The sequence below is a fragment of the Ranitomeya variabilis genome, chromosome 3 (genome assembly GCF_051348905.1).
Source record: "Ranitomeya variabilis isolate aRanVar5 chromosome 3, aRanVar5.hap1, whole genome shotgun sequence".
NCBI lineage: Eukaryota > Metazoa > Chordata > Amphibia > Anura > Dendrobatidae > Ranitomeya > Ranitomeya variabilis.
This window is the reverse complement of record NC_135234.1, coordinates 652083114-652097768: the sequence shown is the minus strand read 5'-3', so window position 1 is coordinate 652097768 and position 14655 is coordinate 652083114. Positions and strand designations below refer to the sequence as shown.

The 14655-nt window shown below is 44.2% G+C and overlaps 1 protein-coding gene across 1 annotated transcript in view; it reads right to left on the bottom strand.

Moving 5' to 3' along the window:
* MBD6 (methyl-CpG binding domain protein 6) overlaps window positions 1-14416 on the bottom strand; it is a 59602-nt gene extending 45186 nt beyond the window's left edge. The window contains exon 1 of the mRNA XM_077297742.1: window positions 14042-14416. The gene's annotated coding sequence lies outside the window, so the exon portion shown is untranslated. The remainder of the gene's footprint in view (window positions 1-14041) is intronic.
* Between the last annotated feature and the right edge of the window lie 239 nt (window positions 14417-14655).

The window sequence follows — 14655 nt, the reverse complement described above, 5'->3', positions numbered from 1 at the left end:
TGGTCACTACTGAGCATGGACGTAAAGTGCAGCATAGATTCATCTCAACTCCATCTCCACAGCACTGGTCACTACTGAGCATGTACATAAAGTGCAGCACAGATTCATCTCAACTACGACTCCACAGCACTGCCTCACTACTGAGCATGTACATAAAGTGCAGCACAGATTCATCTCAGCTACGACTCCAAAGCACTGGTCACTACTGAGCATGTATACAAAGTGCAGCACAGATTCATCTCAACTACGACTCCACAGCACTGGTCACTACTGAGCATGTACATAAAGTGCAGCACAGATTCATCTCAACTTCGACTAGACAGCACTGCCTCAATACTGAGCTTGGACAAAGTGCAGCAGTTTCATTTCAACTAAAAGCCGAGATCTTTAGATCGGGAACAGAACAGACATTTATAGGACATTTCATAACTTTCCCAAATTCTTATGAAAAAAAATATTCAGCCCATAGTGCATAGTACTACTGTACCCAGTTTATTACAGATTTTAGGAGTCTTATTCAGTCCATCTTATACCAACTCCACCAATAGACACCGACTCCACATCCCTGAATGAAAGGTTGTCAGAGCCATTCTTCTATAACTACAATCTATGAGCAGATGTAAAAATCGACAAAGGGTCAAACAACAGCACAGAAAACAAGAGGAAAACTCAGTGGCCAGTAGCATACTGGATAGTAGATTTATGTAATTGCCTATAGCTGTATCCCATACTCCATGGGTTACTTTTCTTAATACGAAAATACAATCAGATTTTTTTTGGCTCATATCTCTTAAACGATTAGCAGTCCAAGAGGTGATTTCTATCTTTTTTTTGTACGTAATGTCTGATGTCTTCCTCATGTTTGGGAAGAAAAAAAAAACTTAAAACACATGAATCTGAAAAATGGAAACAGAGCTATCTATACAGGGGAATTAATCTAAAATTCATTTTAGAAAAATCTGATTAATATTACAGACTGAGATGGAGCGTAGTACGTGGTGATATGTACCAAGTTTCCCTGTCTCCACCAGCATCAAACACTACATCAAGCAAGATAGACTTTTTATATTGTTGTTCAGCTGAAAAGTCATTTTTTAAGTGTATAGAATTAGAAAGATGAAAATTACCATATCTTAAGATATCAGTGCCAGTCCCGGCACATCCTAATATGGCTTGGTTTTAACAACAGGAGTGAGCTTCCTGTGTCAGCATGTGACCAGTGCCAAGTATAAAGGGGGCTGGCTGACTGCTTATTTTATCAGCCAAGAGATTATGGACTTTCATAGCGAGTATACAAGCCCCATAGGGTACATGCCCATGATCAGAAATAGGGCACTTTGGATGCAGCATGTTTTCGCTGCGTTCTAATCAAGCAGGTAAATCTGCATGTGTTCACTGAACCATGTGGATTTACTGCATCCAATACATTTCTATTGTGGAAATTTCTGTTGCAAGAGAAACGGACATGCTGCAGCTCGTAAACCCGCAACATGGGTGAGTTTACGCAGCGTCAAATAGAAGCAGAGTGGGCATGAGTGCCACTGCGCTGTCATTCCCGATTGTGGGCACATACCCATAGTGCCTAAAGTCATGTTCACATCCTATTCATTATGTTTGTTACATTCAAAGAAACTCAGACAAACGTTAAAAGTGACCAAAATGTTAATTATATTAAGCAAGCAGAGAGAAAAAGTAAGTACACAGTCATTACAAGCTATCACTATGGGCATACAGGTAATAGAATGGCTAAAATAGTCCTACCTGCATGCCTCATAGCGGAGGTCTAGATTTTGTTAAATAGAGTTTTAATATCTTATGTTAATTATTTCTTCCAGGCTTCGGGGTGTGCGGTGGCTGGAAGAAATCTCTGCCTCCTGAAGTCATTATAATACCCCCCCATCCTGCCATGCATGTTACACTATCCTATGACGTGCAGTTGTGGCGCCATAATCCCGCACCTGCACTCATGCAGTAGCAGCGATTAGTCTACGCAGAAGCAGGATGAAGACACTGCCCACAGAGGGCATAGGGGTTAGAGGGTCGATACTAACTTTTAGGATTGCTACTTCCTATAGTTGGCACTAGAGTTCAAGTCCTCTTCCTGTTAAGCATGGATGGTGTTGAGGTGATGTTTTGGACTGGGTTTTGCAGCCACAGGACCTGGGCACCTCTCTGCCATTGAGTCAACCACGATCTCCTGTGTAAACCATAGCATTCTAGAGTCAAACGTTAGACCATCTATTTAAAAGCTGGGCCGAAAATGGGTCATGCAACAGGACAATGATCCCAAGTACAGCAGCAAATATACATCAGAATGGATGAAAAAGAATCAAGGTGTTGCAATGACTCAAAGTTTAGACCTCAATCCAACTGAAATGCTGTCCGGGGGCCTTAAGAAAGCTGTGCATAAAAAAATGCCAGCAAACCTCAATGAACGTAAGCATGATTATAAAGAGTGGGACAAATTTTCTACAAATCAATGCGAGACTGATAAAGTCCTACAGAAAATAATTACTTCAAGTTATTGTAGCTAAAGGTGGTTCTACAAGCTGTGGATTCATGCGGAGTACTTAATACTTCCCACACTGCTACAGCATTTTGGTCCAATTTCGGTAAGTAGTGCCATGGTGTAATTTGCCATGTGTTGTTCATCTGAGGTTGTATTTCCCTCATTTTAAGACCTTCTAAGGACCAGATGTTACTTTTATGATTTCCTGACATGTAAAAACAAAAAAATAGACTCTGAAACACATGTGATGTGTGAAATCAGCCGAGTACTGACTTTTTGTTGGTCTCCTGACCCAAAACTCAACAGTCTTATATATGCCTTAATTTTGGGTCAGGAGACCCACGACCAGTCCATGCTTAGTCCGGGAAACATAGACGTGTGATACTAGCCGAAAGGGATTGCCCAGGTTTTTATTTTTTTAAGATTAGGAGATCATATTCTTTTCTAATATGTACGTGTTTAATATTTTGCTGATTGTATAGGTACAGATGACCCCTGTCTGCGCACTAGGATGATGTAATCCATGACCTGATTGGTCCTGTGTATAGAGGATAACTGAATAGACCAGGATCACATGATGTGCATGAGAAGGTCCCCACACAGGACACATCCATGGGATAACTGACAAGTAGGGCTAATGGAGGCGTCTGTTTTTTGTGCTTTTTACAACAGCTACTTCTGTGTGTACCTACATGGCTTTCTTTTTCTAGATCATATTAGGCTATGATTAAAGTTGATAAAAAAAACTACCCTAACAACTGTTTATAACCCTTTAAGGACATTTTGCACTTTCTTTTCCATCTCTCTTTCAACAACACATTTTTCTGTTAACATAGCTGTATGAATGATGTGTGGTTCATATCTCTCACCATATAATATACTGAAAAATGGGGAAAAAAAATTGCAAATGGGATGAAATGATGAAAAAAAACGCAACTCTGTCATTGTTATTTGGGGTTTGTTTTTACAGCACTCATTCAGCACTAACAATGACCTGGCAATTTAATATTCCAAGTCACTAGGATTAGAGCAATACCACATTTCTATGTTATACTGTATATATTTTCATGGTTTAAAAAAAAAAAGGTGCAATTACCCAAAAATGGCAATTCAGGGGTTTCACTTTTTTTTTTAAATGTTGTTTAATGTATGGTAAAAAAATGAAACTGTACTTTCAAAAGAACTTTGCATAAATCAATAGTACAGATTATAAGAAACGCTATAAAATATCTTATCAGAGAAATCTGCTTCCTTCCCCACTTATCTGACACGTCTTCTATTTCTCCCACCTACTCAAATAGCTGTCTACAAATAACTGAGCAAGATGTCACAGTGTAGAGGAATCATACTTATTCTCATTTGCTCATGGAAAAACGAGAAGCAATAGAATGAAACTGAAAGGGAGAAGATAAAGATTAGATATCAGATAAAACTTTTTGACAGGGTGATCAATGAGTGGAACAGGCTGCCAGGAGAGGTGGTGAGTTCTCCTTCAATGGAAGTCTTCAAACAGGTTGTTCAGACATCTGTCCGAGATGGTTTAGAGCAGAGGTGTCAAACTGCATTCCTCGATGGCCGCCAACAGGTCATGTTTTCAGGATTTCCTTGTATTGCACAGGTGATAATTTAATCACCTGCACAGAATGATTCCAGCACCTTGTGGAATGCTAAGGAAATCCTGAAAACATGACCTGTTGGCGGCCCTCGAGGAATGCAGTTTGACACCTCTGGTTTAGAGGATCCTGCATTGAGCACGACGACCCTTGAGGTCCCTTCCAAATCTAATATTCTATGATTCAACTTGTCATCATCTCCCAAAAATAATGCCTCACATTATATTTGGGGCAAAAATCGATCCAAGCACGGAGCACAATACACTACTGACTGGTTGTGGCCCTGCCGACCTGAAAGTGACAGCCTCACGTTTCAGCTGTCATGCTCCAGTCAGCCAACCTGCATTGCGCTGTGTTCCGTGCTTGGATTGATGTATGAATGAACCCTTACACAGACATGACAGATTTCAGGCTGACCACTCATCGCACCCTTTAGTGAGAGGAAGGTGTGAGGAGGAGCAAAGAGCAGGGCTGTGGAGTCGGAGTCAGTATAAAATGGACCTGTCAAATATACAGTGGGGTAACAGTTTTGCAAGTTTTCCCACCTACAAAGAATGGCGAGGTCTGTAATTTTTAAAAAGGCTTTTACCTCTCTCCAGAGCTGATTCACATCCAGACAATGTAGTATAGTAACCTATATGTTGTTGATAGTCTCTGTGTGCTAAAAAATGAATGCATCTGTGTGCCGAGCATAGGAAAAATCACGGCAGCTCGTCTCCTCCCATCGGATCAGAGTAGATTGCAAAATAAAAAAAAAAGCGCCTGCAGAGGAAAAAACTGGTGAAAATGTAGAATATAAATCCCATAATGGCCAGATATAGTGTTATTCTTTATGTACACATACATATGCTTATTATGAAAAATTATTTGAAAGTACATTTAACCTTTAAATAATTTTATATTTTGATAGATCGGACTTTACTTGACACGGCACTACGAAATGCTTATTTTTTTTATTTTATAGTTTACTTTTGACTGGTGAAAATGAAGGACATTTAAATTTAGGTTTATACATTTTGAAAATATTTTTTTGTCCCCTAATGCATAGTTACATAGGCTGATAAAAATACCTAGGTCCATCAAGTTCAACCTTTCTCTATACACCGCAATACTCTATAATTGCAATATATAGTGTAAATGCGGTGGTCCCATGAAGCACTGCTTCTGCCTGAGCTTCACAGGAAGATGGTGGTCATGGTAATCCACTGGTCCAGTTGCACTCGAGCAACAGCAAACAAGCCATTTAAATGCTATTGTCAGTTATTGATAGTGGCATCGAAATAGTTAACAGCAGCAGTTGTGGTCACAGATGACAGCTATTTAACACAGCCAACATTTGCCACACATGATGTGTCCTAGAGGTCGACAGCCCCTTTAATCTTGACCAAACCCCAAACTTTATTTGCTGCAATACTGTCCCAAACTTGAAAAAAAGTTCCACCTTGCTTCACTGTTCCCTGCAGATACTCATTTTTGTACCACTCTCCAGAAGTTTGACAAACAAACTGCTTTCAGTCAAATATTTCACACTTTGACCCCTCAGTCAGGAGCACCTTCTGCCATTTTTCTGCACTACAGTTCCTGTTCCATATAGTTTGTCTGTAATCCTTCCATGAAAACCACTTCTGGACAGACTTCTCTGAACACTATATGGGAGTAGCTGTGTCCCACTGATTGCTTGCACTTCTAAGCTGATGGCACTGCTGGACATCTTTCGATTACAAACGCAAGTAAGCATAATGCTTCTTTCATCTGCTGCATTAAGTTTCAGACCACTGCCTCTATGGTCCACAATGCTGCCTATTTCTTGGTGTCCCCAGTGCTGAAAAATACAGACAGATATATATGCTTCATGCACTGCCATCAGCAACTGATTGGCTCAAAATTTATTCTGCAGTAGGACTACACTATACATACAGCCAATGTCATTAAAAATTATCTTTGGCGTAAAGAAGAACATGTAGTCCTGGAAGTATGGATATGGCCACCACAGAGCTTTGTTCTCAACATGGAGTTTGCTTCGGATGTTGTACAGAGGGGAGTGTGTTGAAGCTGGTGAGTGACCAGGAAAAATGTGAACAGTAGCTAGGAGAGAGACAAGCCAGAGTCTCTCTCTGAATGGAGACTGGAAGGGTCAGCTAGGAAAGCTGGGCAGTTTGTGTGTTGGAGCTGCAGAGTAATGTGTGTAAGCTGCAACCTGTAATCTGTTCGGGTGAGCCCGCACTGACATATATGTGCCTGCTGAATCTGTTTATCTGCTGTGATACCTTTGTGTCCAGAAGAAACTTTTGTTTTTGAATCCCTTGGGAGTTTTATGAAAGCAATAAGACTGTACGTTTGGACCAAACCACAATGTTTGTGTGAATGCTACCTATGCTCAGTGGTAGGTAACGTTCAAACAATGATGTTAGGTCCAAAACATGCATTTTCATTGCTTTCATAAAACTCCAAGGGATTCAAAACCAAAACTATTACCTAGTGCGGAGCATGAACCCCCTACAATATATTATTTATAACATATCTGCTATTATTTTAACATACAAAAATTACCGTTTATGGCACTTTTCCAAATCATATTTATTGCATAAATGATGCAAACCAAAGGCGAGGCGCCCAATGTTTATTGGGGGGGGGGATCCGTCTGGGCCCCATTATGTGTTCATTTTTAGGCAAACAAAAGTTTGAGAATAGCTTTCCATAGTACAGTGTTAGAAGACAAGTGTCAGATCTCAGTGCTTGTTTTCACTTTGTAAGGCCGGTTTCACACTTCAGTGGCTCCGGTACGTGTGGTGTCAGTTTTCTCACGTACCGGAGACACTGAAACACGTAGACACATTAAAATCAATGTGTCTCTGCAGGTGTCATTGATTTTTTGCGGACCGTGTGTCCGTGTGCAAAACACGGAGACATGTCAGTGTTCGTGGGAGCGCACGGATCACACGGACCCATTAAAGTCAATGGGTCCGTGTAAAACACGTACCGCACAAGGATGCTGTCCATGTGCAGTCCGTGTGCCATGCAGGAGACAGCGCTACAGTAAGCGCTGTCCCCTCAGCGTGGTGCTGAAGCCGCCATTCATTTCTTCTCTCCAGCATCGTTCGCTTGAGAGGAATGAAAAATCATTGTTTTTTTATTTTTTGTGTGTTTAAAATAAAGATCCTTGTCACCACCCCCCTCCCACCCCCTGTGCGCCCGCCCGCTGGAAATAAAATACTCACCCGGCTCCCTCGATGCTTCCTCTCAGCGCCGCAGCTTGTCCTGTATGAGCGGTCACGTGGTGCCGCTCATTACAGTGATGAATATGCGGCTCCACCTCCCATAGGGGTGGAGCCGCATATTCATCACTGTAATGAGCGGTACCACGTGACCGCTCATACAGTAAGAAGCTGCAGCGCTGAGAGGAAGCATCGAGGGAGCCGGGTGAGTATTTTATTTCCAGCGGGCGGGCGCACAGGGGGTGGGAGGGGGGTGATGACAAGGATCTTTATTTTAAACACAAAAAAAATAAAAAAACAATGATTTTTCATTCCTTCTCTCCAGCGAACGCTGCTGGGAAGAAGGAATGAATTCCGGCTTTAGCACCAGATGCAGGGGACAGCGCTTATCTCTAGCGCTGTCTCCTGCACGGTCCGTGTGGTACCCAGTTGGCACACGGCTGCCGCACGTGTGCCACACTGATGTGCCACGTGAGCTCACGGACACGGATAACTCCAGTACCGATTTTTCCGGTACCGGAATTATCTGGACGTGTGAGACTGGCCTAAAGATACCCACTTGTCCTATATTGCAAGAAAACAATTTTGACATGTACTATAACACGCACTGTTTAACAGTCACACATCCATGACCCACAGCTTTCATAATCATCGGGCATTATGATTAGCATGGCATGTCAGGGCCTGAAACTCACTAACGGCTAGCGAATAAAGTATCCTACCTGCATGGGTCATCGTATAATGTACTAGCTTCTCCAGGGGTTCGAGACAAATTACTGGAGACTTTGTCAGAAACGGTTTCAAGAATCTGCAACTGTGGTACTGAAAGCACGGATAGCAAAAAGCCCTAAAGAGGCGCACATTATCAGGACAATGTAGAAATTGGATTTTAAAGGGAACCCTGTTATATGCAAAAATGCTATTTACCTGCAGATATTTAGTTCATTTGAGGGTGAACAGCATTAAGATGCTGCCTGGCCGCCTTAGGCTTCTTTTACACTTACCGGGTTTTTTTGCGGCCCGTTATTGTGGGCCTTTTTTGTGGGCCATATTGCCGCAATAACACACTGCAAAAAACTTGCGGATCGACGTTTTTCGGGTTCCCAATACTATAACAAAAGTATTGGGAAAAAAATAGTCCACAAAACCTGAAGTCACAGTGCACCGCAAAAAAACAACCTTCGTTGTTTTTGCGGCCCCATTGATTTACAATGGGGGTCATGTCTGTAAGCTGTGAAAAAGATCGAGCAGGCTCAAATCTTTTTTCACAGCCGTAAATACGGCCCTTACAGCCGTACGGCGCACCGTGGAATTATTGCGGCCCAATTTTGCAGCTCCATAGAAATCTATTGGGGCCACAAAACAACGGTATGTGTAAAAGAAGCCGAAAGCCTGTCAACTGGGAGAAATTAACTTATCTCACCAAGAAGCCACCAACTTTCAGTCATGAGAACAGTGAATGGAGCGATTAGTCATGGTTCACTATACTGTCAGTGGCAGCTGTAACCACTCCCCTGCACTTTGATTGACAGCTCGCACTGCAGCATTCATGTGCAGCGTAAGCTGTTAAAGTACAGGAAAGTGGTTACAGCTGCCGCTCACAGTAGAGTCAGATAGCCATGACAGTAATCGCTCTCTGCATGCCCCCATGACTGAAAAAGAACAGCTCTCAGAAGAATTTGTTTATTCCCTCCAGGTAACCATGCATGCAGCATACCTCCCCATCGCCCCGGATTCAGTGGGACTGTCCTGATTTGAGGGGGCAGTCCCACTGTCTCGGCACGTCATGGCTTTTTCCTGGCTTCCATTTACTCTCTACTTTCGGCGACTTCTCTTCATCGCTCCATTGTTGGCGACTCAAACTTTTATATTTTTTCATTTCTCTTTATATTTTAAATGTGTTTTTTTTACTTTATTTTTTAGTCCCCTTAGACTGCTTTCACAAGAATGTATTTCACAGTTCATATACAATCCGCAATGCTCAGACTGACCGCGGGTCTCCTGATACTGACTTACAGCCTTATAGACACATTTGCGACTGTAAGTTTGGGTCGAGGTAGCTGTGGTCATTCAAGGCATTGTGGTCCATATATCTGCCCATCTGAACCAGGCCTTGAGGTCCGGAACCTGTGATCGCTTGTTCTATACGTATATACTCGTGTATAAGCCGAGTTTTTCAGCACTTTTTTTTTTGTGCTGAAAATGCCCCCCTCGGCTTATACACGAGTCTTGTCCCAGAAAGATGGGTGGGGAGGGGGAGAGGATGAGCAGCGGGTCAAAGAGGCAGGAGGCGGCAGCTGAGGCTGTAACTGTGTCTGCTGCAAAGGAGAAATGAATATTCACTGCGCTGGCAGTGAATATTCATTTCTCTCATAGCGCGTACAGTTACAGCCACAGCCACCAGATTCCAGCACACATCCTACTTACCTTCCATGCGCGCCCTCACTGCATCTCGTTCGGCGCCAGCAGCTCTTCCGGCCAAGCGATCATGTGTCCCCCACTCATTAAGGTAATGAATATTCACCCCTCTCCACTCCCATAGATGTGGAGTGAATATTCATTACTTTAAAGGGAACCTGTCACCCCCAAAATGGAGAGTGTGCTAAGCCCACCGGCATCAGGGCTTATCTACAGCATACTGTAATGCTGTATATAAGCCCCGATGTATCCTAAAAGATGAGAAAAAGAGGTTAGATTATACTCACCTGGGCGGGCGGTCCAATCCAGTGGACGGGCGGTCCGATCCTGTGGGCGTCGCGGTCCGGGGCCACCCATCTTCATAGGATGATGTCCTCTTCTGGTCTTCATTCACGCTGCGACTCCGGTGCAGGCGTAGTTTGTCTGCCCTGTTGAGGGCAGAGCAAAGTACTGCAGTGCGCAGGTGCCGGGAAAGGTCAGAGAAGCCCGCCGCCTGCGCACTGTAGTACTTTGCTCTGCCCTCAACAGGGAAGAGTGGCAAGAAGAAAGCCATTTCTCAAAGATATCCATAAAAAGGGTTGTTTAAAGTTTGCAAGAAGCAACCTGGGAGACACAGCAAACATGTGGAGGAAGGTGCTCTTGTCAGATAAAACCAAAATCGAACTTTTTGGCAACAATGCCAAACGATATGTTTGGCGTAAAGGCAACACAGCTCATCAACCTGAACACACCATCCCCACTGTCAAACATGGTGGTGGCAGCATCATGGTTTGGGCCTGCTTTTCTTCAGGGAAGATGGATAGAGCCAAATACGGGACCATTCTTGAAGAAAACCTGTTGGAGTCTGCAAAAGACATGAGACTGGGACGGAGATTTGTTTTCCAACAAAACAATGATCCCAAACATAAAGCAAAATCTACAATGGAATGGTTCACAAATAAACGTATCCAGGTGTTAGAATGGCCAAGTCAAAGTCCAGACCTCAATCCGATCGAGAATCTGTGGAAAGAGCTGAAAACTGCTGTTCACAAACAATCTCCATCAAACCTCACTGAGCTCGAGCTGTTTGCCAATGAAGAATGGGCAAGAATTTCAGTCTCTCGATGTACAAAACTGATAGACATACCCCAAGCGACTTGCAGCTGTAATCGCAGCAAAAGGTGGCACAACAAGGTATTAAGATAAAGGGGCCGAATAATATTGGACGCCCCATTTTTAAGTTTTTGAATTTCCACAACAATTTAAAACAATCAATAAATTCGTTCAACTTTACAATTGTGTTCCACTTGTTGTTGATTCTTCACCAAAAATTTCATTTGGTATCTATGTTTGAAGCATGATATTTGGGAAAAGGTTGAAAAGTTCCAGGGGGCCGAATTCTTTCGCAAGGCACTGTATATCCTGAAAAAATGGGATTCAAGCAGAACAGCCAACGGGGCCAGTGTTAATGAAGCAGATGGAATCACTTCATGCCCTGTCTGTTTTTTTGTTTTTTTTTAGCGTGGTCAACAGAACTTTCATGCCAGGCTTCAAAAAGGGTGGACGCTGCCGAAACGAAGGTCGGACAGAGCACAAACTGTCTGTCTGTCTGTCTATCTGCTTCAATAAACTAAATTACTCCGATGGCGATTATAACCAAATCCCGTCTTTTAGGTCTTCAGATGGAACCCCCGCCACGATCACTGATGTGAGGCAAAGGGATGATGTCAACTCAGCCTTAGGCCGGGATCACACACGCGAGAAGTACACCCGAGTCTCGCATGTTAATTACTGGCATTGCCGCCGTCACTCAGGAGCGGAACGTGCGGCCACATAGCAATACATGCAGTTGCACGCTCCGCTTCTCAGTGATAGCGGCAATGCCGGATATTAACATGCGAGACTCGGCCGTACTTCTCGCATGTGTGATCCCGGCATTAGACTTTTACATTTTGTCAACTTTCCTATACAGAGGGCCACTTGAGGCGAAAAAATACATAGTGGCATACCTTGAGTCTGCCTAGCATAGGTATACATGGGGAGCATTTTCCTGTAACATAGGGCTCTACCAATGTGTGCATATAGCCGCAGATGCATTAGTTTCCCAACAGTTGTCAATAAACTCTTCTTAGAACACGGCCCACCAGGCTTTCAGTACTTCTGTTGACTGAAAGAATAATGCTGCAAACTATTTTATTCTTGATGCCAAAAATACCGCAATCCCTGGCAAAAACATTGACATGAACAGGGCTTAAAAAGTACTGCAATAATGATACCTGACCTCCAAAGATGGATATCATAGAGAAAAATTGTAAAACTCATAAAAGACATCTCCGGAGAGGAGACATATCACCCTCACATTGAACATATGCGATTAATTATAACTGGGGAAGTGAGAAAGAGCTTACACGTCAACCTCCATTGAAATAGGATTTCCTGCCGTGAACAGGTAATTACAACAAGGGATCTGACATTGCCATCTGTACTCAGACTGTATATGTACCCAGACTGTAAATGTCAGATGTGTGAAACCGGCCAAACCCTTGAAGAAGTAAAATCTTTCAATGGGGGAAGACCGTTGAGAACAATTATGCCTGGCAGGACCAGAAGTGCAGTTGAGCAGCAGATCCCTACCAATGTGAAGTGGAATCTGGTCACCTGCACCTCACACATCACAGTACCCACAAGTTTCCAACACAAATCATTAACATGTTTGCATATTGCTAATTTGTTACAGATTTTTTCAGTAACAGTACTGTACTATGTGAGATGTTTTTTGTATTTTTTATCAAAACCTGTTACATAATTGAAGAAAAATCGGCTGCAAACCCCATGGCTGCGTTAACGCATCGCAACGGAAAACCTCAGCAACATGCTGAGCAGCGCGACTTGTAGATGACGGCAGCTTCATTGTAAATGACAGTGCGGTGAATGCCTGTTTCACAACCTTATAAAGTGAAGATGCTTTTAGCTGTTGTCATCATGCTAAGAGAGGCAGCTTTCATAAGCAATGTGGCTGCAACACGTGAACACAGCCTACAAAGTCACAGATTTCCTTCAGGATTCTGCTGAAGATTTCACATTTTGCATCACAGAGACAGAAATGTCAAGCTCACCAGGCATGTAGTCTTTTCACCCCATGTGAACTTGAGGATCCTCACGGGCATATACAAGTGCAGGTCAGGAAACCCACGGCCAGTCCGCGCCGCGCGGCTGACGGATGTGAGTCCAGTCTGAGGCTACATTGCCACATCCGTGTGACACATCCTAGCGCGGTCTATTTTTTTGGCCTCGGACAGCACACTGACCCAGTTCCATTAATCTGTACACATCAGTTTTAAAAATGCATCTTTCTCTCCGATCCACGAGACTCCGAGAATGTTCAGTCCTCATTCATTTTGTGGATTAGACTTGACCATTAATGTTTATGGGGATCTGTGAGATACGGATGAAACACGGCAGGCATACTTCACATTTCACAGCGCTATCCTAGTTTTATCTGTTTATCATTGATAAATTAAGTCAATTGATAAATAACAAAAGAACAGAAACAACTAGGATGACACCTAAAAAAGAGAAGAAATGTGTCCAGATGGTAAAGCTCACGCAGATGTGCGGACGTGTGAATGCAGCCTCAGACTGATCTGACACGGCCAGCATTCAGTCTGTGATATCTGGACTAGCCGCAGATCTCATATTTACCGTAACATCACGCTGATGAGTTCGGGTGAGAAGACGCTCAGCCGGTCCGGACACTGCCATCAGTGACTGTCAGCAGTGTGAGACCGGCCGTACAGTAGCATTACAGCACATAAGTGACAGGATGACAAATCTGCCATAACGCTGCACATGTGCCACCATCAGCATGTCACCACAACCATGGAACCAAAGAAATCATTCCCAGTCAGACTGGAAATCAAGCGCAATGTATCTTCTGCACCGCGGGAGCAAAACAGGAATAAAAAGTTGTCACAAAATCCCTGACAGTGGGCATCGCGGGCAGCTGTCACAGCAATGCCCAGACCAGTGTCAGGTGATTGATTTTTCTGTTATGACCAATATGCCACTGACTAGTATGAGAGGTGACGGCGGCGGAGTGACAAGGTACGTGCTCCCAGGTAATATATACATACACTGCGGACAGCTCTGGGAGGGCACAGGCGGCACACATGGCGCTGACAGCCGGGCTGCGCACAGGACATGGCAGCTCCTCTCCCTGCCCCCACACCTGCACAGGTGACATGCTCTTGTCATGGAGGTGACACAGCCTGCAGCTGCCATGCTGGCCACCACACTCGGGCACTCACCTCCAGCAGATGACGGTGGTGACAGGCTGCCCCTTCCTGCCAGGCCTCTGCAGCAGGGGGCAAATAAGGGGCACAACAAAGAGCAATAAACCCTTTATGGCTTCCCTCTCATGCTTGTTATTGTTGTGTTTGCTGGCTGTTGTGATGTCCTGGCAGCAGCAGCCCCTCCTTCCACGGCTCCTCTAGGCTGGCACCGGGGTCTCCGTGTCTGGCTGCATAGGAAAGCCGTGCGGTGCCCACAGATCCTGTTTGCCCCCTGCGGGTCCGGTCGCTTAGAAGGTAGGGGGCAGGTAATGCAGCTGGCTGGCTCAGGCCTGTGTTTGCTCCTAGATTTCCCAGCTACCCCTGCCTCTCTCTTCTTAGTGGCTGTTTTCCTTCCCTGGGTTCCAGAGCCAGATCATGGAGTTTCCTGTTGCGCATGCGCGCAGAGGAGCGAAGGGCAGCCCTGGGGATTCCGTGCCCACAATACACAATTCGCACTACGGGAGCCGGGAGGGCTGCTGCGGCCGCCATTTTGGTTGTGGGCAAATAAATGCGTAGCGTTTTCTTCTCTAACCTTCTTTACTCCCAGCGTCAGAGGAGTTAATGACCTATCGTGGTCCGCCGTTAGCGCT